The sequence below is a fragment of the Falco biarmicus genome, chromosome 4, assembly GCF_023638135.1.
Source record: "Falco biarmicus isolate bFalBia1 chromosome 4, bFalBia1.pri, whole genome shotgun sequence".
Lineage (NCBI taxonomy): Eukaryota > Metazoa > Chordata > Aves > Falconiformes > Falconidae > Falco > Falco biarmicus.
In genome coordinates, this window is record NC_079291.1 from 2672646 (window position 1) to 2695978 (window position 23333).

The window sequence follows — 23333 nt, forward strand, 5'->3', positions numbered from 1 at the left end:
GCAAGAAGGCTGACAAAGGCCACCCTAGCCTCACCTCATTCACCCCCGAGAGGCTTTGCTGGGCTCTTCAGGGAGAGAAATGCACCTGCGGTCCTACTTCACTGTCGGCAATAAAGTCACACCTGCAATTAAGTTCCCTTGTTGTGACAAAAAAAGCAGTCCCAAAGCACCCTATCAAGTGCCTTCTCTCAATTAATGTGAGAAGTGACATTTCATCACTTGTGTAATGAGCTTAATATCATCGAATGTTCACTTAATACAGTTATTAGTGGCTGACCACGAAATAAAGCCAGGCTGAAAGGGATTAGTGGCTTTAATGCCAAGGATAATGGGGTTGGAAGATGGTTATTTTATTTTTCACTGAGTTCATTATTATTGCTATTATCTGTATTGCCAGTGTTATTGCTACAGCAGCATTAGGATGCCTTCGTTACTTACCACTACACAAGTACATGCCAAAAAAGCGACCTTTGCCACAGGCGGTTTGTGACCTGCAGGGGAACACGCAGTACTAGCCTGCTGGTACCGCTGCTGCGGGACTATGGTACTGCTTAGGAGTCTTCTAGATCTTTTAAAAAAGATTGTTGTTGCTGTTGTTATTGCTTGCCAGCAGGGACGGGACTCTTCTCTGCTCAACAAATACCCAGCAACTAAAGAACTGAAAATGAATGACATGGAGTTCCAGAACAGATTAAAAGAATTAACAGTAACGACCATCCAGTCCTGGGAACTGTCTTCTGAGCTTTGAGCTTCAGCTGACCTCCCTTTTTCAAACAGTTTATTCTGTTCATCAGTCTTTGCTGTTTTTATAAGGCGAAAAAATAAGCAATCCTCCCCCAAAGTAGAATCATGTTATTACATATATATGGAGCTCTTGAGGATGAGCACATTTATCTTTTTCTGGTTTAGTTTTGAAAATACATCGGCCACTTCGCCGCTGTTCCTCCCCTATTCCTGTTAGGATGACTGCCAGCTCTGCACAGAATGCTGCACATTGGCCGCACTGGGGCAGAATTAATTTTCGAAGGTGCACAGCATCGGGACACATGAGCAAGGGCCCTGCTGCGGTTATATCGTTCACTCACAATGTGTGTTTTTTTTTTTCTGGTTTGAGCTGCCTCGACAGCAAAAGCAATTTGAACAGCGGTTTGCTTCTGTGCTAGGATCAGTTTCATCACGTTTGGCATCGCGAGGGACACTGGTTGTCCAGGGTGAGCCTTAGTGCCTTATGCAAAACCAACTGAGCAGCTGCCGTGGCGTCACTCGCTGCAGCGCATTGCTGCCCAGCCTTCCCCAGCAAACAGAAGCAGCCGGATTCCTCCCAGCACTGAGGAAAGAAATTTTTCTCTACATCTGATGTCTTTCACCTCTCCTGCTCTTAGTTATAAATATTCTAGCGTCCGAGCTCAGATGAATAATGCTCATACTACAAATAACTAAACCTGAGGAGCTCTGTATTTAAAGGTGAAGAATCATTTCTTTTGGAATTGAAAGTGGGTTTTTTTCTTTTTTGTTTAGCAGCTTTCAAATATGAATGAAATTCTTCCGTCAAAGAATTGCAATGCTGGGGTTGTGGTCTCATTTTTAAACCTGGAAACTCAGGTACATATTTCTATCCAGCGTAGGTTTAAGACAACATTAAATACTTTTTAAAAAAAGGGGGCAGGGGGCAAGGAGCCCTGTACCTATGGACATGAATATATATCATGTCAGCAAAACCTTTCTAACCGATCATTCTGCTTTCAAGTGATTTCATCTATGTGGGGATTTTTTTGTCTTCTGTGCAACTCCACCATTAAGAAACTTACATGATTGCACAGTTCAAATCCACACAGGGAACGTGAGATTTTATTGTTCCTCTTTCGTGAGGCTATGGTTAGTAATGACTTCAGTAACGCCTCATAACCCATTTGTAGTCTAATATCTCCTTGAAGAAGACAGACAAGTTCAAGTCTTCTTTTTACAAAATAACTCGTCAATATGTCTCCTCTTGGCAGAGCTGTACTGATTTAAACCCAAGAATAAGGAATTAAATAAACATAGGAAATACTGGTTTTGAGTAACTGAATGAAGACTTGGGATACACTGCAGACACCTGTTTGTTTTGAAAGTGCTGAAGCGAAAAGAAAACCTGGATTTTGGCTCTGTTCTCCCATAAAATAATTTTCAATACTAAGAAAATTGTAAGACCTCTCAGCGATAAATATCTCTGGCATATTGAAGGTTTTATTCATCAGGGACAGTATGACATAGAAACCCACAAATTCAGGATTATTGGTTGAGATCTTGCCCACGGCCACGCTCAGGATTGTCTTGTTACTGCAGCTACCTTTTAAAGCTACTGCAGTTACCTTTTAAATTTGCTCCTGCCAAACTGCTGCAAGCCAAACCCAGTCACTTCGCATCTGGCTGCTACCTGCCACCATTCCTTTCCTTTCCAGCAAGGAAGCCCCTTAACCCCTGTGGTGCCTGCTTTATTTTTTTTTTCTTTGGTGTTTACATTTAAATAGGTCACTTTAAAAACTTCTGTACTGTTGAATGGGACCGCGAGCGTTGAAAAGCAAAAACCTTAACAACTTTAAATATGCTACAACATAGCAGCTGCGTCTTCGCTTGTGATGCTTAAAAAGATGCATATCACTAGTTTTGCAGCTCCTTGTGCAAATTCAAATGCTTTCAAAGGTGCCTTTTTCCTAGACATAGCCATTGCACAGTCACCAGCTCCACAAACTGGTAGCTGGCTCCTGTAGGCACATGGCACCTTGGTGCTTCAGCAAAGCCAGAGGAGCACAGCCTTCAGAAGGGAGGCCCAGTGCAGCAATGGATTTGGCACTCCGGTAAAGAACAGGAAAAAAAAAGATCAAACAAGTCCTATCGGGGAGAAGGCTGGATCATGTTAGTTATGAGCCTACATAAACATATGCATGATTATCAATACACAATGGATGGTCCATGTTGTCAGGGTGCAGCCCCACTCACTGCCTATGCTGTGTGTCCCCCCCAAAAAATTGGTTTTTGTTATCTGAGAACAGGTAGGCATGTAATTTCGCTCCAGATTTTGCTGTACAGCACTTGCATTAAATGCTTTAAAGAGTACATTTACGACATTCATCTCCCTGTTTATATTCAACCTGCATATCACGTATTTGTCAATTTAAGAAGTAGCACTTTCCAGTTCATTTGGGTGAGCATGAAGAATGAGTTACACCAAGCTTCAGACAATGCTGGCTCATGAATAGGCATGAAACTTTTCACACCTATGGATTAAAGCCAAAGCTGCTTTTCTGTTTGAATACATCAGCACTTTGTTCTCACTACCACCTAAACCACTGGGCTCCATTTTTGACAGTTTTATCTCAAAGAACTGCCTAGCACCTCTGGCTGAGATGCATTTTGTGCTCTTCGCCAGCATGTGCCATAACCGTGTCTTTGTTAACAAATGCCTTCAGCTCCTCATGCTCTTAAGATCTGGATCCCGTGAATACTTGGCATCTTCACAGTCTTGCTTGGCAATTGACAATTCAGACAGACATGTCAGACACGAACTTCCTCACCTACCCCTCTGTTCTCAGAGGCTTTGCACCATCTCCCTGCACGCCAGATCCCCAGCCATCACACCTCCTCCCCGCATCCATGCTGCCCCAGCTTCTCACCCACTTGTTTTGGCAGAACAAAACCCAAACACCCTTTACTCTATATCCAGCAGTTATTTCCAAAGCTGCTCAGAGGCTCTCTACTCATCTCCTGTTGTCCCCCATCCTATCATTTAGGATATTCATGCAACAGTGGTATAGCCCTTACCCTGAAAAAAGCTACTAGATTGGGCCAAACAGACATATCAATATTCTCTCCAGAACTAGTTATGTTGGATGCACCACAGCCTAACTCCCAAACTCTGGTACTCCAAGCATGGGACAATGTTTAGCTGCATGCCTTTCACCCCAGCACATCCTTTACATGTTTATTTTTATACATTTAACTTTTACTCCCTATTTGATGAAATGTTTGCATAATTAAACAAAACTCCAACCTACTAAATGGCAAATTAATTCTTTTGGGTTTCCCCACTTCTGCAGTGGTTCACAGTACTAAACTTTCCTCCTGACTGCTTTTTCTAAGCAGCACAAGTTATGAAAAGTTTCCCTATGCTTGTGAAAACATCCCTTAAATCTTCCTCAGTTTTTTTTTATCCCTTTTCCTTAAGGGAATACATTGCCCTGGACTAGATGGCTCTTTTGCTGCGAGTACTCATTGCTCACCAGGAATTCCCCAAGCTGGCAGCACTGCCATTCCTTCACCCAGTGCTACACACAGGTATTCCTCCTCCCCTGCCTGCAACTACTCTGCTATGACATGCATTGTAATCAAATAATACTTAAAAAAACCCATACGTATTAGGTGTCTGCAGTGAATTATTTTTTGACTATGCAAAATCTGTTCAAAAGAGCCATTCTGTACACCACACACTTGGAAAATCTTCATAAACATCAAAATCCAAAAGCCATACTCTTTACGTACATATAAAAATGCATGTTTATGTGCATATATTTAGATAATCACATATAATTTAACTTTTTTCCTCCTAAAAAAAGTTTCTGAAGCAAAATAAACAGCATTAATTTGCCAAAGTATGATCCAACAGCAACTCCCCTCACAAATGCTTTTTATTCTTAGCGTAAGGAAACAATTTCAGTCTGGAGACTATAAAATCCATTTGTAGTTCAAAGTATTTTATTAGGTTTCTTTTCACATTTAGTATCTTTGAATGTGACCAAGTACAATACTTTGTTAAAAGCTTTACATAGCTAGCAATACCTCTACTGCGTGGTCCTATACACTGAAACAGCAACTGTCGCCACTATTTACCTGCATACATCAGAAGTGAGCTTAACGCTGTTATATAAAGCTTTTTATACCTTTTATGGTTTTATAAAGCATTTTAACATTACCCTAAAAAATAAGCTCTTCACTTAATGTGATTTAAGCACAAAGATTTCAAAGTATTGAGACAAAGATCAATATGGGCCTGCAATATATGCTTCTCACGCTTTCACTCGCCTTCATGCTGCGAACTACACAGGGCAAGCAGGCCATATAATGCTGAAGACAGTATCTACTCTATATGTACTATGAGCTACATTGCCCAAACCCTCGTTTCCTTTACAGACAACTGCTAAAGTTTGCCTTTACATCTTCCCATTTGCTTGCTTGACCCCAAGTATAATTGAACTTAACACCACATCTAAACAGTATGGTTCAGACAAGTGAACTGTACTGAACAAGAATGTAATCCAGACCTGGATGCTTAACGTTAAGCCAAGAACACACAATTTGAATAATGAAATATTTTAAATACAAGATTCGGTTTTCATTGTATTTTTATTTTGGCTGCTTAATCAAACCCACATGGCAAGGACTGCACTTAATGAAACTACAAAATTAGTATTTCCCACCAGCCTGTCCATAAACCCACAAGTGAGCATAAGTTGAATAGGTTAGTTTAAAATTTTGTTGAAAAGGCCTTTTATGAGAGAAGTACCCTCTTGCAGGCTTGAGCCTGCTTTCTCTTCTCTGCTTTTCCAGGAGTGATCCAGAGTGACGGCAGCTCCCCTTGACCACCCAGCCTTGCCCCTGTACACTATCCCCAGCTTTTCAGTTCCACCTCAGCTTTGGCTGGCTGAGAACACATCAGGGTGGGAATCAAAGTCGTCATCATCCACGCATTTCCTCAAACAGTCACTTACAGTGCTGTTGCCTGAAACTTTTACCTTGGAGGACTTGCGAGCCTTCCCTTTTTTTTTTTTTTTTGACTTTACTGGTATTGATTGTTTACTGTGCATGGGTTAAGTACAGCTCCGCTTTCTTGGCAGTGCTCTCTTGCATCTCCTGCTTCTCTCTGAAGATGACAATTATATTTTAGCAACAACTGTTCATGTACCGTGGGTCCTCATTCGTTTAGCTTAGTTAACCATTTCTGAAATAATGGATTTATATTGTATGACAACAGCCCTAAGAACCCAGAATTTGAAGTCCATTTTTATTTTCAAATTAACACACAGCATAAATTAAAAGGCCACAGTACGTAACTATAGTATTTTATGAACATTATGTTTCAGGTACTTACTAAAGCATCTCAAGGGGCACTAGCTCCTTCCACAGAGTGCAATTATACATAAGGCTCCCAAATTAGTTTGGTCAACGTAGTCTGGCAGTTTAACATCTTGGGAAGTGCTTACCAAATTGCAATCAGATGGACATCAAAGTTCACAGCAGAACATAAAACTTGCTCCTCAGGCAAACTGCACGGCCTCTTCCACCCACCACCCTCTGCCGTTACCCCCCCCTACTTTCTGCTTCTCTCTCCAGCTGTATCTAAATCTTCTTCTTCCTGGTCCCTCAAGCCATACCTACAGGCGAGCGCAGTACATCGGGCAGCAGCAGCAGCAAAGCAAGTATTGTCCACCATATCTGCTCGTCAAGGCAAGGACTCCAGCTTTACCTTTAATGACTAGTGTGAGATGCACCTTTTCTCCATGGCTTGCTCCATGCCATCAGCTTCTTGCCTTAACTTCGTGGGGGATGCAGGGATGCAACTCTAAAGACTAAACACGAGCAACCTTGAGGAGTCGGCGCAGCCAAGCAGATATTCCTTATCATTACTTAAAGCCTTCATGCCTAACAGTACTCTATGAGGGGAAAACACCAACGGCTCCATTTGCCTTCAACTGCAGCAAACCCTCACCTCATCAACACTTCTGCCCCGGCATGGTCCTTCGCCCCCATAAGGAAGGGTGATGTGCCATGCCCTGCTGGGACTTTCCCCAGTTTCCCCTGCCAAAGGAGCAAGAGGGCAAGGTGCAAGCCTCACAGGCACTGCGCAGTTTGGTTCAGCGCTGCAATGACACCACGAATATTTTTATCAGTCTATTAACATCACTGCACTGGGAAAGCTTCACACAAAAGAAATCTCTGAGCTTCAGTCGCTTCCTCTTTTGGGCCCAGCCACGACTGAAGAGCAAACCCCACTACTCTTCAAGGATTTAAGTCACTCAGGAAAGTGAGAATTCCTCTGCATTAAACACACATTTAATCCCATACTTTGCTACTTACGAAGGTTAAAGCAAGAGTGTACTAATTCTGATGGGATTCAACGTTTTTTTTTTTTTTAAACACTCAAGCCTCAACTCAAGCTAATTAACACACTTGAGTCAAAAGCGATCACTACGTGCTTTACATTACATTTATTCAAATCAGTATTGATCTTCTGTAACCCTTCTCCCCCTCTGCTTTACAAATGAAAGGATTATTCATGTGACAATAAGCAGCAATGGAAAAAAACCTGTGGGATAGGGAGAAGACGGAAGGAAAGGAAAAACAGTCTTCCGGGCATAAAGTCAGGAAAAGAATCACAGAATGGTTGAGGTTGGAAGGGATCTCCAGAGCTCATCTGGTCCAACTCCATGCTCAAGAACAGCCACCTACAGAAGGTTGCCCGGGACAATCTCAGACAGTGTTTGAATATCTTCAAGCATGCAGACGCAACCTTCCTGGGCAACCTGTGCCCATGCCTAGTCACTCTCACAGTGACAAAAGTGTTTCCTGATGTTCAGAGCACCTCCTCTGTTTCCGTTTGTGAAAGAAGAAACTAGAGGATGAGCGCCAACTGCTTTATCTATGGTTATTTCCCCAAACTAAGACCATCCTTTCTCTGCCTCTTCCAAGGAATCAGCACCTGAAGACACTGTTAGTGAGTCACAGTTCTGGGACATGCTAATGGGAGCTGGGAGTCAGCAGGGCAAGAGCGACAGCACTCACTGCAACTGGGCTTGTTGTCTAGATACAAATTTAAGACACCCCCAAGACACCCAGCTGTCAAAATGTGTCATATTAAACAAAACACAAAACATTTTGCTTGCCTAAATGGGACTAGTCACACAACTTAAAATATGCTGTTGTCATTATTTTGAGTCTGTCATACTGTTAATGATGTTCCCACAACTAGTGCTCCTGCAAGTTACCACAAAATACATTACGGATTTTATTGTGCAAGTGGGTCAGCATTCAGTATTGAGACTTTTATAAAAAGCCTACTTTTTTTTTTACTACATTTTACTACTGCTGAGGAACATTCACAGGTGCCCTGCAAGAGACCAAGTGTGGGTGCAAGAATGTCGTTTCCAAAACTTGAAAGGTAAAAACCATCAGACAGGGTACAAACTGCCATTGCACCAAAAGGTGGTATTGCTTCACAGCCCAACTGAAATCAAAATGAAGCGACAATCATTCATCAATAGTCTAACACTTTTTTCATAAAGCTCAGGACTCTGTATGCTCATTTCAGAAAGTTTTTATAGGTATGTACTTAATTCAGCACGTAATTATTGTTGTGCTGGCTATATGAAGCCAAGTTTCAGCTCCCTCATCCTGCAGTTAATTAGAATGATGGTGCAGTACAACACCTCCAATATATTAAGTACAGGCTCAACCGTACCAAGCTATTTTCAATAGCATTAGCACCAGTATTCCAGAAAATAAAACCTGGTCATTGCAAAGGTTATTTCCAGAGTACAGTAAGTACAACGGGCATGGGGTTGAGTTCCTAGCCTGTCGCACAAAGCAAGAAAATAGCTTTATTTGAGTGGCATTTGCCAAGTTTTTCTAACTTCCACTTCCCTCCCAAAATAAAATAGAAAATAAACTTGGGACAGTTTAGCAGTTCCAGTTTTCACTCGTAAGAATCCACCTATTCAATGTCCCGTTTCTACCAAGACCAGGTTCACCTCCTCTGGCTCCAACTACAAGGCAAATCCTTCGCTGCATGGTGCCATTAACCCACCTCAATTACTGCAACTCTGCTTCCCATTCCGCAGCTGACAGGTATGTGTGGCCTTGTGTTGGTAACTCAAGTATCCTACAAAGTATTTCCATCCTACTGTCCCAAGATTTAGAGAAAAGACCATTGCTACCACCGAAAGCCCAACAAACAAGACTCCAGAAGCCACTGCTCCGGGTGGGCTTTCCGGGCATGTCACTCTACATGGATCCAGAGAATTTTCTTGAACATAGCTGCCCACGCAGCAGATAAATATAAATATCCCAGGGTTTTTTTGGAGTCAGCTCATGACTTCCAATACAAATAAAGTATTTCATTGGACTCTACGGTCTATTTATAAATTTTATCATACAGTTGCTGGAAGTCAGCAAGTCTATTTCTGTTTCTAGTAAAACAGTACAAGTTAGTTCCATGAAAGCACACGTGAAAGGCTTGTCATTTTCATCTCTTCACAGCATTTTTAGATTACAGGTACAAGAGTTAGATTTCTGCTTAAAACTTCACCAGCTCAAAATCACATCTCTGGAAGCTAAAGTAAGCACGTTCCTCAATTCTGTCAGGTTCAGTGGCATCCTAAGATTAACCAGCTATAGGCTGTGCAGCTTGCCTCTGCTTTATATTCCCCGTGCTCTTAATTATTCACCCATCACAAAAACTAAAGTGGCTGCCACTGAACATGCACACTCTTAAGAGTTTAACGAGGTCCTGACCTAGAAAAGACAAAAGCACGTGAGACATCACCTTTTATACTTCTAAAATGTCCCTTTAAATTCTGAATTCAAACTTCAGCACCTACATACAGAGTTCAAGGATTTCCATACAGCTGGATCAACACATGCAGGGAGTCTGGGCCATGCTCAGATCCATTCAGTCTCAACCTTCAGAGTACTCGACAGCAAACTCCTTTCCTGTTCTCCAGCTTGCAGAACAATAAATAGGTTTGTATCATTTCCTTTGCCCCTTCAGATAACAGACTCTTACTGTTTTGGAAATTCATGTAATTTACTCAGCATGCTCATTTGCCACTCTTCCAATGAGCAAAGGACTGTAATTGGAATAGACTCTCTAAAGCATCAAAAAGCACCAAAAAATAAAGCAGCAGAGTTTAGAGTATGTCTCCAGTGATGTACTGCCTAACAGGGAAGCAGAAGACACCACGGAGCCATGGGAAAATAAGTTGTATCAATGCAGTTATACAGTTTGTCATTCAGACTTTGTTAAATCGCATCACCAATTCTTTTTCTGTTTCCAATTCTTGCACCACCTTTATCAACCACTACTCTTAAAAGGTTAGTCAGAGCTCTTCATCTTCCCAGTCAAGGCCCCAAGCACCACTACGTACCTCAAACTCGCTTCAGAAGTCTTAGACTGCAATGAAGTGAGAAAGTTCAAATGCCAGGGGACTATTAGATCACATACAGTTCAGTGTAAGAAGAAAGCACAAAATCAGAAGCACTGAGCTTTTTTCTAGTCCCACCTGAAGGCCACGTGATTTCCTGTATCAAAGCAGAAGTGTCACCAAAAGGTCACTATTCAAGTATTACTTGTAGGACAGGAGGTACAACATGCTGCAGCCGTGTGGCAAGGACAAGCGAGGGCTATCAGGAGGCCAAGCGTTACTCACCTTGCCTTCAGGGCTGGTCAGCTGGACCACCAGGAAGCTAAAGCATATGGAAAATTGGCTCCAGCTGAGATGTGTTAAAAGAAAGCCAACTAATTCTTTATTCCCACTGTAGCTAGACTTCGGTTTGCTATCTGCCATCACATTCAGTCTAGTGCAAAAGAATTCTGCCCAGAGTAGGGGAGTGGGATCCTGAATTTATACTGAAATAAGCTAAGATCCAAACATGTTACACTTAGCCTAAAAAAAGTAAGCGTTTGCTCCAGTCTGTGGGTTTCCAGAACTGTAAGAATCTATGTAGTTTTAACCACCAAACCTGAGCATCTAAGAAGCTTTTATGAGATCTGCAGCACCCCCTCCCCCCAAGGGATATTTAGTACAAAAATTGGAAACTGCAATTTGCATTGCATATCCTGCTAGGCAGGCACCACCCCTAAATTAAATACAGTGGGACTTTAGCCCTGACAGTACAAGGTGTTTCCCTATAACTGCACTGATTAAACAGTTGCAGACACCAGACTTCCAAATCCTTTTTAGCAGACATCACACTGCACAACATAAAGCGGCAGGCAATTGGCCAAAAATGGTTAGCAAAAAGGATTCCTTAAACATCCAGCATCCAAATATAGCCCTAGCTGGTCACATGGGCTGCCATACAGTAAGTGCTCCTCACTTTACCTACCCTTTGATTAAACCGTTTGAGCTAGAAAGCACATACTTAGAATAGCATTTCAGTTTCTAGCCCAATTCCATGAACTGTACATTTTTTCTGTACCTTCCACGTTCAGATTAGCAGAAAGGAAAAGTTGATTTACGTTTCTAGCAAGCCCAAAGGGGATCATTAACTACAAAAGGCTAACAGAATATATGAGACCTCTAACATGTATGTGTATATGCACACACATTTATGTGTAAGAGCGGCATATCTGCCATATAATGCAGCTGCTGTCAAAGTACTTGCTAACAAACTCTACAGCTCATAACAGATTTTTCATTTTAAATAAATTGCTATACCTTACTCCACCTGACCTCTAGCAATTCCTGTTTTTCAGATTACTCTCATTATGATGAAATCTGATCAGCTGACTATGTCCACCTCACAAGAACTTCACAGCTTAGTTTACACATCAAGAAATTCTGCGAAACTTCTGAGGAGAGCCAGGCTGGCTTCTGTACTGTTGCCAGATTCCAACTTAAACCGAAAAAAGTTGAGCTTGCTCCTTTCTTTCTCAGCCCTGAAAGCCATTGCCCATGTTGAGCACGGTGCAGGTGTCAAATAAGGTTGTATTATAAAACTTTGCAACCGCACTAACACACATGGGTGCCACTTACCCCTCCAAAGCCTCCCCCCTGCACCAGCCAGGATGAAGCCTCGCAGTACTCACGTAAACCTCGTGATTTTTGAAGATGCAGAGGCTTGAATTTAAGTCGTAGCTATTACCCAAGAGAAGTTGGAGGTTCGAGGCTCCTGAAGAGGAAAACAGCTCAGTGCCACAAGGCAAGGCCTGAACACTGAATCAGCACACTTACGTGCTGTGTATTACAACAGGGTTCTATAGCTCAGGTTTTTGCTAAGAGCACAAAGTCTTTCATCCAACTCCAGCCCCTAGTTAAGCTACTACTGTAGTACACAGGCACAGCACAGTTCGGAGCAGCGAGGAGCATATTCACATACCCACCACCGATGCAGCTGCACCGAGCACCAGTTCGTTTCACATTTATGCCGGCAGCCTGGCCGGCCTGACCGTGCTGAAGTAGCCCTCGGGTACCCAGATGTCGTGCTATTTTTACCCTGGAAAAGAAAAAAAAAAACAACCCCAAAAAACAACCCCCAGAACGAACCAACCCAACAAGACTTCAGAGCGGGAGGCCACGACGGCAGAGCTTTATTGCGAGGTGCGGCTGCGGCACCCGGTGGGCCTGGGCCGGCCGCCCCGGCGGGGCACCCGCAGTGACGTGTCCACCTGAGGCTCCGGGGCCGCCGCCGCCGCCGGAGACAAAGTTCTGTAGTGCACTGACTGCTATCGTACCCAGAGTCGGAGTGTCACAGAACTTTGCTTCCGGAGGCTCCAGTCCTCCTCCGGTACCGGCACCGGGGCCGTCGGCCAGCACAAGTTTCCCTGTCTGGGGAGGGAAGGCGCACACGGTTAGAGGCGGGGAAGGCGGCCCCCTCCTCCCCCCCGGCGGCTCGCCCGCCGCCCGGCCAGGGGCGGAAGGATACAGAGGGTGTTTTTTTTTAATGAATAAACCCCTCGAAAGACCACCACCACCACCACCACCACCACCCCCCCCTCCCCGGGAGCTAACGGGCCGCCCTGCGCTAGTCGCAGCCGAACGGCTGCCCGGAGCGCTGCCGGCTCCCGCTGACAGCCCCGCCGCCGCGGCCCTGAAGCGGCCCCGGCCCCGCCTAGCAGCGCCCGGCATCCCGCCGCGGCCCCGCAGCCCCCCGCGGCGGGGAGCCCAGCGGCGCCCCCCCCCAACACCCCGCCCCGCCCGCCTTCCCCCTCGGTCCCCGCCGCCCGGCGCAACAGGTCGGGTCCGGTCCGGTCCGCCCCGCCGCGGCCTCGTCTCGTCCGGCCGCGTCCCGTCGGGCGGCAGCGGCCGCTCGCGCCCGCCCCGCCGCGCCGCGCGCCGCTCCATCTTGACTTTTGCCGACGTGGAAATTTTGGGTTCGGGGACGAGCCGCGCTCTTATTGGCCGGCGGCGGGCGGGGTCGGAGGTCACGGCTGCTGTCGCCGCTCCGCGCCAAGCCGCCTCGCAGGCGGCCCCGCCCCGCCGCCCGCCACGCCCGCCCGCCCACCCGAGGGGCGGGGCCGCGCCGCGGGGCCCGGTGGCCGTGGCGGCCGTTGGCGGCGGGGGGGAGGGGGCGCTGAGGCGGCTGGCGGGCGCCGGGGAAGGGGCGGCGGCGCCCCGGCGGTGCCTCGGTCCCCGATGCAGCTCGGCCTCGACCTCGGCGTGGGGCGTGGGGCGGGCAGGGGTGCCCGCGAGACCGCTGGGGTGCGGACGCGGCGCCGGTCCTCGGTGCGCCTCGGCGGCGGCGGCGGCTCCGCGGCACTCCCGCCCCGGCCGGCGCGCAGCCACGGCTTGGGGACGGCGAAGCTACGCTCCCGCAGCGGCGGCCGCGCGTAGGCCGGGTCCAGCCCTCGCCCGGGGCGCTCAGCCCCGTCCTCGGCAGGCACCGCCGGCGACACCTGCGAGGCCGCGGCGGCAGGCAGGCTCCGGGCGCGCCTCCCGAGGCCCCGGCGGCGGGAGCTCGGTGCCAGCCGGCGGCGGAGGTGCCGGCCCTGCGCGCTGGCGGGGCTGGGGGCGGGCGCTCTGCCGGCCCCGCGCTCCGCTCCCGCAGTCCCTTCAGGGGGCCCGGTGTGCCCCGGGAGGGCAGCCCGGCCTGCGGCAGGTGCGAGCATGCGGGCGCCGCGATGTGGCTCATTCCCGCTTCAAATCGGAAGGACCTTGGGAAGAGCGTGACAGCTTTTCCTGAGGAGCCTGTCCCCGCTCCCCGAGAGGAAGGCCGGGGGATCCGTTTCTCTCTGGAGAAACGGCCGGGAGGTCCGTTTCTCCGTCTGGAGAGGGTGTTTCCCGCTCTCCTCTCCAGAAGGTGTCGAGGCTTGGCTAGTTCCATGTGGATCTCAAAATACGCTGTAGTACAAACCCAACTAAATAAAGCTTAAAACCAGTAATTTCTGCAACTTTCTATCTCTTGCACTGAATTACAGTCATTAAAGTTAAACGTATCTCGCTGCTTAGCTTGTTCCCTGGGCTCAGACGGAGCAGCTAACGCAGCTGACAGCTTGAAGAGCTGATGCAGGATTAAGCCTGTAGCCATGTAGGCCTCAGCCGGGAAAATGCTGCTGTGCTTGAGGCACTGCTTGAGCAGTCCCAGAGGAGCCATCAGTCTATACGAGCTACGTGTGGCTGAACGTGACGTGCCTCCTCGTGTGGGCCCTGTCCCGCTCTGGCATTGCCGCACGGGTGAACTCCAGCGCTGGTGTGGTCCGTGTTGCAGGATCACAGTGATCTATGCTAGTCCAAACCTGTGGCTGTCATTTTGGTATCTGAAAAGGAAATAAATTGAAAAACACTTTGAAATATTTTTTTTTTTAGTTCACATATATATTTTTTTTTCCAATTTAATGACTTTCAATTCCGACTTTAAAACCTACTGTTTGGGGAAGGAGCACCTCAGAAGAATCTCTTACCTTTAAATACTTACATTTTGTCTCCTCTTGTTTAGCCTCTTCTTTAGCTTCTTTGTCTGCAGAATCAGAAATGGCAAGTCTTCCCTGAGCCTCTCTGCTCTGTTTACAAAGCATGTACCCCCCTCGCTGTCTGCACCTTCCCTGCGCCGTTCGGTTTGCAGCCCCGTTCCGTTTTGCTGCAGTTCCCCATGTGTGGTATTATTTCCCATCTTGCTGTTCCCACTGTAGTCCTGCTCCCTCAGCATACACCCCATCTTCCAGGCCACGGAGCTGGCCTCAGCTATGCCATTGCCACTTGGCTGTGTGTACAGGAATACCGATTTTACAGTGTGTACGCGCTGTAAAAAAATCAATGTTTCAGTAGATTGAGCAGAGCGTGCAGCAGTGTAATGGAGCACAGCCTGCTAATGTAACATGCAGGGGTCCTCATTCAGAGATTGAGGTCAGTCAGAAAATGGAAATGTGTTTTCTTATTTTATTGTCTGTTTCAGATTTAATATAGGTGTTTATGTTCTAGTGTTTAACTTACATCAGGGCACACAGTTACTTTAAAGTCATAGCCAACAGAATGTCACATATCGCAGGCAACTTACACAAAAAAGCATGCCTCAGGCATACAGTCCATTATTTAGAGCTTAATAAACCCCCTCTTTCCCTTATCCATCATACGTCTATCAAACAGCAGTTGGGAGGAAAGAATAATTTTTGTTTCTGCAAATAAAAACTCATTTTCTGTTTGGTGCGAACTTGAGTTCTCATTATGTAATGAAACATGCAGTGCTTTAATGAACTCCGATATAGCAGTACATATCAATGAGTATCATAAAATAAGTGTAAGTCAAAAGCATGAGGGAGGAGAAATAACCAATGTGTGGCACAAAACCAGAGTAAAAACTCCCATTGATTTTAATGGACCTGGGACTTCAGCCAGAATGCTCTCCATGATACATTATCTGCTTTTTAAACGGTTGCATCATGCCTTAAAATTTAGCAAAAGTGCTTCTTGAAATGATATATGAAGCCACTACATTCTCAGGCTCAGAGTCAAGATTAGCGTAAGCTAACTATTGTTTCACAGCTCTGGAGAGGCTTGATGCAGCTTTATCTTTACTTAATAATTTTATCTTCTGGTTTTGTTGGAGGCCAACATCTGCCAAAAACTCTCGCTATAGCAGTGAGTACAGACCTATACAATGGGCAGAGGAGTGAGTATTGTGTTTGTGAATGTTACGATGCTTTGTCCTGAATAACATGCATTTAGAAATGCTGTGGGGGCTCTCATGTTCAGTAAAAAGCAAAGGTACTTATTTCTGTCACTCGCCTTACTAGCTGGAGACTTTGATTTGGCAGTTGTGGCTGGGGAGGCATGCAGGACTGGAGCAGTAATGTCTTCTTCCAGTTACAGCTCTGGTTTAGGACATGACTCATGGAGAAGGCTTCCAAATGTAAAATACCGCTACCTACAGTGTGTACTATACTGGGATTTCTCAAAAGTCAGTTGATTTTCTTCAGTCACAGTCACTGAACACTGATTTCCAATGCGCTTGTATGTTTCACTGTTTTGAAGAAGTATTTATTTTAGTTTTACCACTTGCTGGGAACCCATGTACTTACCACTCTTAAAAGCATACCTCCAGACATGTGATAAGTCCTAATGTATTTTAGGCATAGTTTGAAAAATAGTAGTGTAATAACATAGAATGTAAAATATATTGAAAACACTATGGTATACTCTTATTTAATTCTATAATGTTTTCCGGAGTATGCTAAATTGCAATAAAAGTATTATTCCAATTTAAATTATAAAGTGAAACTCATAGCTGAAGATTGAGGAATAATAATTAGGCTTGCATTTTACTTTTAAGAACCCATCTGCTTTGGCAGCATGCTTCCAACTGAGAAGGTTCAAGAACGTGGTTACTATGCAAGACAGGCAAAAGCACATGATACAGAGGACCAAGCTGTGACTTTTTGTGAAATAAGCATGAACAGTATTTCACAGAATGGTAGCCTTAAAAGAAAAAAAAAAGGGGGGGGGAGAGTTTTATGATAGAATATAGAAATCACTTTTCTGAACAAACTACTCTGCTTTCCAAGGGTCCTTCTCTGCCAACTTTATGAAATAGTATTTTTGTTTGTTTTGATTGGGGTTTTTTTTCTATTTTGAAACAATTTATACATTATAAGATCTAATATTTAAATCTAATTTGAAACTGGAGTTATGCAGGATGGAAAATTAATTGTCTCATTAGTTGGAGAACTTTTATGGTATTCATACAATAAGGAAAGATTCAGTCATAAGCATCAATCAGTATTATAGAATGTTTTAAAACAAATGTAAACAATTTATATTATGAAAATTTGTAGCACTACTTACTGATTAAAAAAAGATACATATAAACTCAATGGCATATAATTCTAATTCTTAGTTGGTTATTATCTGAGATTGCTCTTGATTAAATATGATTTGTGTTATATCTATGTAATTCTGTACTTCATTACTATAATAAATATGCATTATAACTGCATTATAATGTCCTAATTGTGAAATTGCCATTGAGTAAGTTAAGGTTGGGAGACTGTAATGCACGATTTTGCCACTGTTATACTGCCTAGTGCTTAAATTTCCTTGCATCTTAGAGTCATAAAATTAATTGCTAAAGTTAATAAATAATGATAGATAGCCTAAGCAAGTCAGTGGTAAGTCAGAAAAGAATCCAGCTTTTCCAGGTTCCCACTGTCTCTTTAAAAAGCAGACAAAGCTGATGCCTCTTTCTGTAATTGTAGAGGTAAGTGACTGATACAAATATAATTTTGGTAGAATTATGAACATCACAAAATAAGGCAAAATCAAGTGTCAAATCAAAACTTCAGGATGCAGGGACACAATGTAACAAACTGTCATTTGAATCCAGTGGAAAACTTTCTATTGACTTTAATAAAATTTTTATCAATTCATAATGTGCTGTCATCAAGTGTATGAATAGCTCCATGAGTTAAGTAACTAATGCTCATAACATCTTATAATTTAGAAATTTGCAGAATCAACCCCTAAATGTCTCCTAAAAAACCCACAAAGATTCAAGACTCCATATAAGTTATAGATCCCCAAACAGAATGACTTTGTCATCTGCATTTTTAAAAAGATATGAATGGATCTGCAAGCGATCACTGCTGGGTTAGTGTAACAGTATCTGCAAAAAATTAGTGTTTTGGAAAACAATAGAAATTTCAAAATGTGCTTTTGTTGTGCATTAAAATGAAGTTAGGACCTTCCTGAGAAAGTGCCAGAACAGGCATAAAAAGACAGAACCCAGTGAGAATGCTGCCTTTTATCCTGTCTGAAGCTGTTCGGCTTTGCATCGCTGGCCCAGGACGAGACGAACATGCTGAATCAATGGGATTTGAACCTCTCTTGCCCATATCCTCCGGGGAAAGCCTGAGCATTGAGCAGCCATCTATTTTGAGGAAAAGAAGGGAAAGTTTGTCTTTCACTTTTTTTGTCCAGAAATTCACTTCTGAATTTGAGAAGCCTTCTTACTGGAACAAATACTTTCCCACAAAAAGGTTCCGTTTCAGCAAGTCAGCATTTTTGGATACAAACAAATATGTTGTGGGAAAATTCCCACCAAGCTTTACTTCGGAGTCCTTCAGAAAAAATCATGCAAGGGAGAATTATTGGAATGGCGTTTACAAAGGGATACAGATATGATATGATACAGAGTCCAAATAAAGTGACATGGTGGTATCTAGGACAAAGACTTGAAGGAATTTAACCTTTCATTTTTAGGGCAGTAGAAATCCCTGATACAAGAAAATCAGCCAGAGATAAACAAACAACCAAATTCTGTACTTCATTACTATATGAACTATAGTCCATATATACCACATAGTCCATATATACCACAAGCCATGATTTAATAAGTTTATAATAACTTTGATGGAGATTGTGCTGAAGCTTGTCGGCAGACTCTGCAGGACCAGGACTGGGATTGACGTAACAGGCCCAACTTTCTTGAAGGATGTGTCCTAGAAATGGAAACTAAGGGTCATGCTGCTCAAACTGGTGAACAGCTACTTATGTAAGTAGTCTCACTGCATTCAAACCTGGCCTAGAAAGGCACTTAGCAATCTCCTGGCTGCAGCAATGTGAAAAGAAGGCAAAAAAAATAGAGTAAGAGCTATGCAGGCTGCAGTCAAACGCTTCTTACAGAAACGGCCGGGGTAGTTACGAGTCACCTATTTCTTCCATCTGTCCTGCACTGGCAGTTCCAAATAAACCAGTTGCTTTCACAGTGATGGAGAGAAGCACTTGCATAGACCATCCCTGTGGTGAAAGCTGTAGAGCCTTACACCAACACCGCCGTTTCTCCAGTGGGCAAGTGTCTGTGGCCTCAGTATTTGCTTGTAACTTTTTCTCAAGCCCAGCAAATCAAAACTGGTGACCTTCAAGGCTGAGGGGAAGAATTAATGTGGCAAAACTTAATGAATAAATGTCAGTAATGCAACTGGCAACTGCAGACTAGCTAAGAGTGCAAAGAACACTAAAAAAAGTCACCCGCTCCTCCCCACACACACATTTTCTTTGGGCCTTTTTAATAAAGAGGCAAAAGTGGTGTCATTTGCAGATACTAGTCTTGTAGGGAAATTTAGTAAGCATTTGGGAAAGGAAAACTCTTCTTACATACTGAATAATGGAAGAAGATAGAAGGTGGTGGAAAAAACATGTGTGACAGTCATGTTGTGTGACAGTTTTTCTTACCCTCCTCCAAACCATTTGCTTGACAAATCCCTTCTTTTTTTATTTTATTTTTTCTTACTGTTTAGGGTGTTATAGGCAGCTCATCCCTCAAGGCACAAGCACAAATACTAATTAAAACTTACTTGCTAAGTATCCAAAGCAATAGAATCCTAGGTAGTAAGTACTATTTACAGATATTTTAAAAAATAACATTTGACTTAGAAATATGCAGTGAACACTTACTCTACCACGTAGTTTCATTTCTATTATCTACATCAAAGCATGAATTTGGGGAAGATATGGTTAATCAAGGTAAAAAACCTGAATCTCTAGTAGAAAAGCCCTTTCCTCGGTCTTAAACACTACATCACAAATCGTGAAACATTCCTATGACACAGAATCACTTGATTACGAATGACCTGGTCTAATGGAAAGGCTTAGGTAGCTCAGGGATGGGAGATCTGCTACGCTTCCCCGTGAATCCCGGAGCTGTGGGCTTTTCTGTGTCATTCCAGTTCTAGCTCCCTCGGAGACTCGCTGTGATGAACACTCAGCAGCTTCGGTATTAATCCAGGAAGCAGCCTGGCTACTCCAGAAGGTACCCAGCTCCATCATCATACTTCAAACATCAGCTTCTGTCTCAGAGGTAACAGGCTGGGTATGATGACTCGGAATTCCACTGAAATAAGCATCATACACCCAGCCTTTGGAGGCCACCTGTATCTCCTTCAGAACACCATGGCTTTCCGTAGCAGCCTTTAAAGAGGAAGTGCACTCATCACACCTCCTGGGAATTTCTGAAGAATAGAGTTCAAAAGTTTCTGCTTCCACTATTTTCTTATTCTAAAGAAGAAAAAGTATCTTCGTCCTGTCCAAATCTTGAAGAGATGAAACAAAGTTTAGCACCTGAGTTTCAGAACAATCACTTGGACTTTCACTTCTGCTCAGGTCTGATTTATGGCTTTCACCTTGCAGGACACATAATTCAAATCGCCATCTGCTAGGTCCGCAGGAAGAATCTTCAGGCCAAACCATTATGGCAACTCATTACTCCTCTGGCTTTCTCCACAAGGAAACATCAGCGAATGCCAACATTTTGCAACTGCAAAGGGAAATGGATATTCACATCTACTATTGCTTTCATAATTGGTTGAACAGGGAAAAAACAATCTTACCAGGAAATCCTCGCAAGTCTGAACTACATCTATCGGCCTTGTTTGCTTGCCAGTTCTTCTGATGAACCACAGGAAATTCGTTCCAACTCCAGCACAGATTGTTCAGAGGAGACAAGATAGGCTCATTAGCACTGTAACCTACAGGCACTAGGCATACACACAAAACGTTCAGCCTTTGGATGGGGTAGTGCAGATGCAACTAAATGGGCTTGCCTGACGCCATTGTATTATGTATTCTTATTTATGTTGATCGTATAACACTGGCTGTGGCTCCTTATCAATGCACATGCCACCTCAGTAGAGCAGGCTGTTAGAACCCAAGCTCAGGCGCCTGAGAAACCTGGATAGTGCAGGTTCCCCTGCATGCAACTTCCCAAAGAACTGTATTTCTTTTGTGCTGGAGGGTAAATAACTCTTCAGTAAAAACATTAATTGCTGCAGTGATCAGTTATTAATAGAGTCACTTGAAAGGGCAGTGGAATTGCTGCACAAGGCTTCCTAGGCATAGTAAGCCACAATTATGTATATAAAAAAAGTATGTCTTTTTTTGAAAATGGTATGATTTTGTCAAAGCTAGATGTACAAGACACCATAACATGAATTTAAATAAATTATTGGAATAACTGAAGAGTATATGTAAAATAAAACAGCTCAGAAAGTAAATGAGGTATATTCCACAGGTCTGAAGGTTTCTGTTCTCTCCAGCTAAATTCCTTATCATTAAATGGAAAATTTACCCAGATGTATGTTTGTTGTCCATAAAACTTTTAGCAAATTTATATATGCCCCACTCAGCTGCTTTCAAATAAAGGCATTAGAAGCTAACTAAAAGTTGTGGGGTTTTTTTCTCATTAAAATCCCCAGGAAGATTTCTGTTAACTTTACCAGCTGAAGGGGGAAAACTTTATAAAGTTCCCTTTTGAAACAGATTGCCTGGAATCCTATACTGTAAAAAAAAAAATGTTGCTCTGCAGATCCCACCACAGCACTCTCCAAAGTTTATGAGTTTAGGAATAGCCTGTCAAAATTCTGAAACATATGGGGGTCCTAATCATGAGCAGCCTGTTCCAGCTAGAATCGTATTTCCTACATTGCAGGACAGCAGTGGGAAAAGTGCTTCATTTGCACCTCACAGAAATGTGCTTTTCCTCCCCGATTTCTCAGCCAAATGCAATAGGACACTTCCTCTGGCCCTCAGCCACAGCCCTCAGCAAGGGCTGATGGAGAAGAGCAAGAAGCAAAGCCAGGACTAGCAAAGAGCTATTGATTTGTGAATGAAAGCGAACATTTTCTGAAATGAAAAAATCAGCTAGTCACAATAACTCTAGGACAAATCTAACTTTGGTGACTACAAGTAAAAAGGACGGGCAACTTAAACTGACACTGATCTTGCCAGCATTCCAAGGGTAATATTTTCATTATGATAAAATATTCTTTAACAATCTCTCTGGTGAATTGGGCACAAACATGCTTTTCTCCTGCATTGGTACCGCCTATCTTCCTGTTACACGTATTTTTATACTATTAAAAAAATATTTGTTTAGGCAATGCAAACAACCCCCCCCCCCATGTGTTTATGTTTCTTTGCCATTTATGTTATAATGTAGTGTGAGAGCAGTGAGACAGCTGAGAATTCTGTCTCAAACCATTTTTCTTGTCTTTTTTTCAGTCTCCGCTCAGCAAAGCAATTATAAACATTTCCCAAAATGTTAATAAGCATGTAGGACCTGGTTGCAAGTGCTACAGCACCCCTTCCCAACAAACACACAGGCAGAGGAGCATAAATACATACATACATAGATACAAACAAGCTTATGTAGGTGGACAGACAAATATGTTTTGTTCACAGAAATATTTTTCTGTATAATAATATGGAATAATCAACACAAAATTGCATATATATATATATATATGTATATGTAACTTCTTTAGACGTTTTTAAACTTTGGTTCCCAAAAGTCAACAGGTGAAAAGATGAGATTTACAAATAACCCCTGTGGATTCTCATCCTGCATAGATTTCCATGGTTTTCTTTGCCCATCTTAATCAGGCAATAATTCGTCTCATTAACATTCTTTCTAGTGGGGAAATAGTTTGTGTCCCTTTCAACACTGCTCCAACAATATATAGTAGTATTACATGACAAAATGTATTGGTAGCAGTCATATGGCTACTAGTTGTTATTTTAAAGCATCGACAGTGCATTCACTGGCTGCATAAAAGACAGAGCCTCTGACTGAAGTCCTGTAGAATCTCTGTGAAGATTTATATGATTTTTTCCTGCAGCTTATGATGTGGCAGAATGACCAGTTTATGATGTGGGTGGAACTTTGTTCAACACATGAAAATGCCTCCGCTCTCCAGATTATGTTCTCCTGTGATAGACAGTAACGCTTTCTGCCCTCCATATGGCCACCATGTGCCAGCAGACACCCAATTGGTATGTGGGTTAAATGTAAAATAACCACCAGAGCCCCTGAGCCAATAATTACAAAGCTCCTTTTGATATGGTTAGTGTGTCATTATCTGTACTGTGCAATAATAAAACAGCTCATGTTGTCCCTCTCTTCTCCTTCGGTAGCTGGGGAGCTTAGTGCAAAACTACCACACACAATTGATGTTCATGAAATGCTTTTAGGAACTGTCATAGCAGCAGCAAAAAGCACACCAAGTTCCCAGTTCTAATTAGATGTTAGCTTGAATAGAATGCTGGAGGGGAAAAACCCAGGCTCACTCTGTGCATTCACTGAAGGCGTACAGCTTGCAT

At 43.6% G+C, this 23333-nt stretch overlaps 1 long non-coding RNA gene across 1 annotated transcript; it reads right to left on the minus strand.

Annotated features, from left to right (window-relative positions):
• Positions 1-4709: 4709 nt before the first annotated feature.
• LOC130148302 (uncharacterized) lies at positions 4710-12710 on the minus strand. The gene is made up of 2 exons (XR_008821516.1): positions 12130-12710; positions 4710-6602 (listed from the first exon to the last, which is right to left on the minus strand). It is a non-coding gene; the product is annotated as an uncharacterized LOC130148302 (long non-coding RNA).
• Between the last annotated feature and the right edge of the window lie 10623 nt (positions 12711-23333).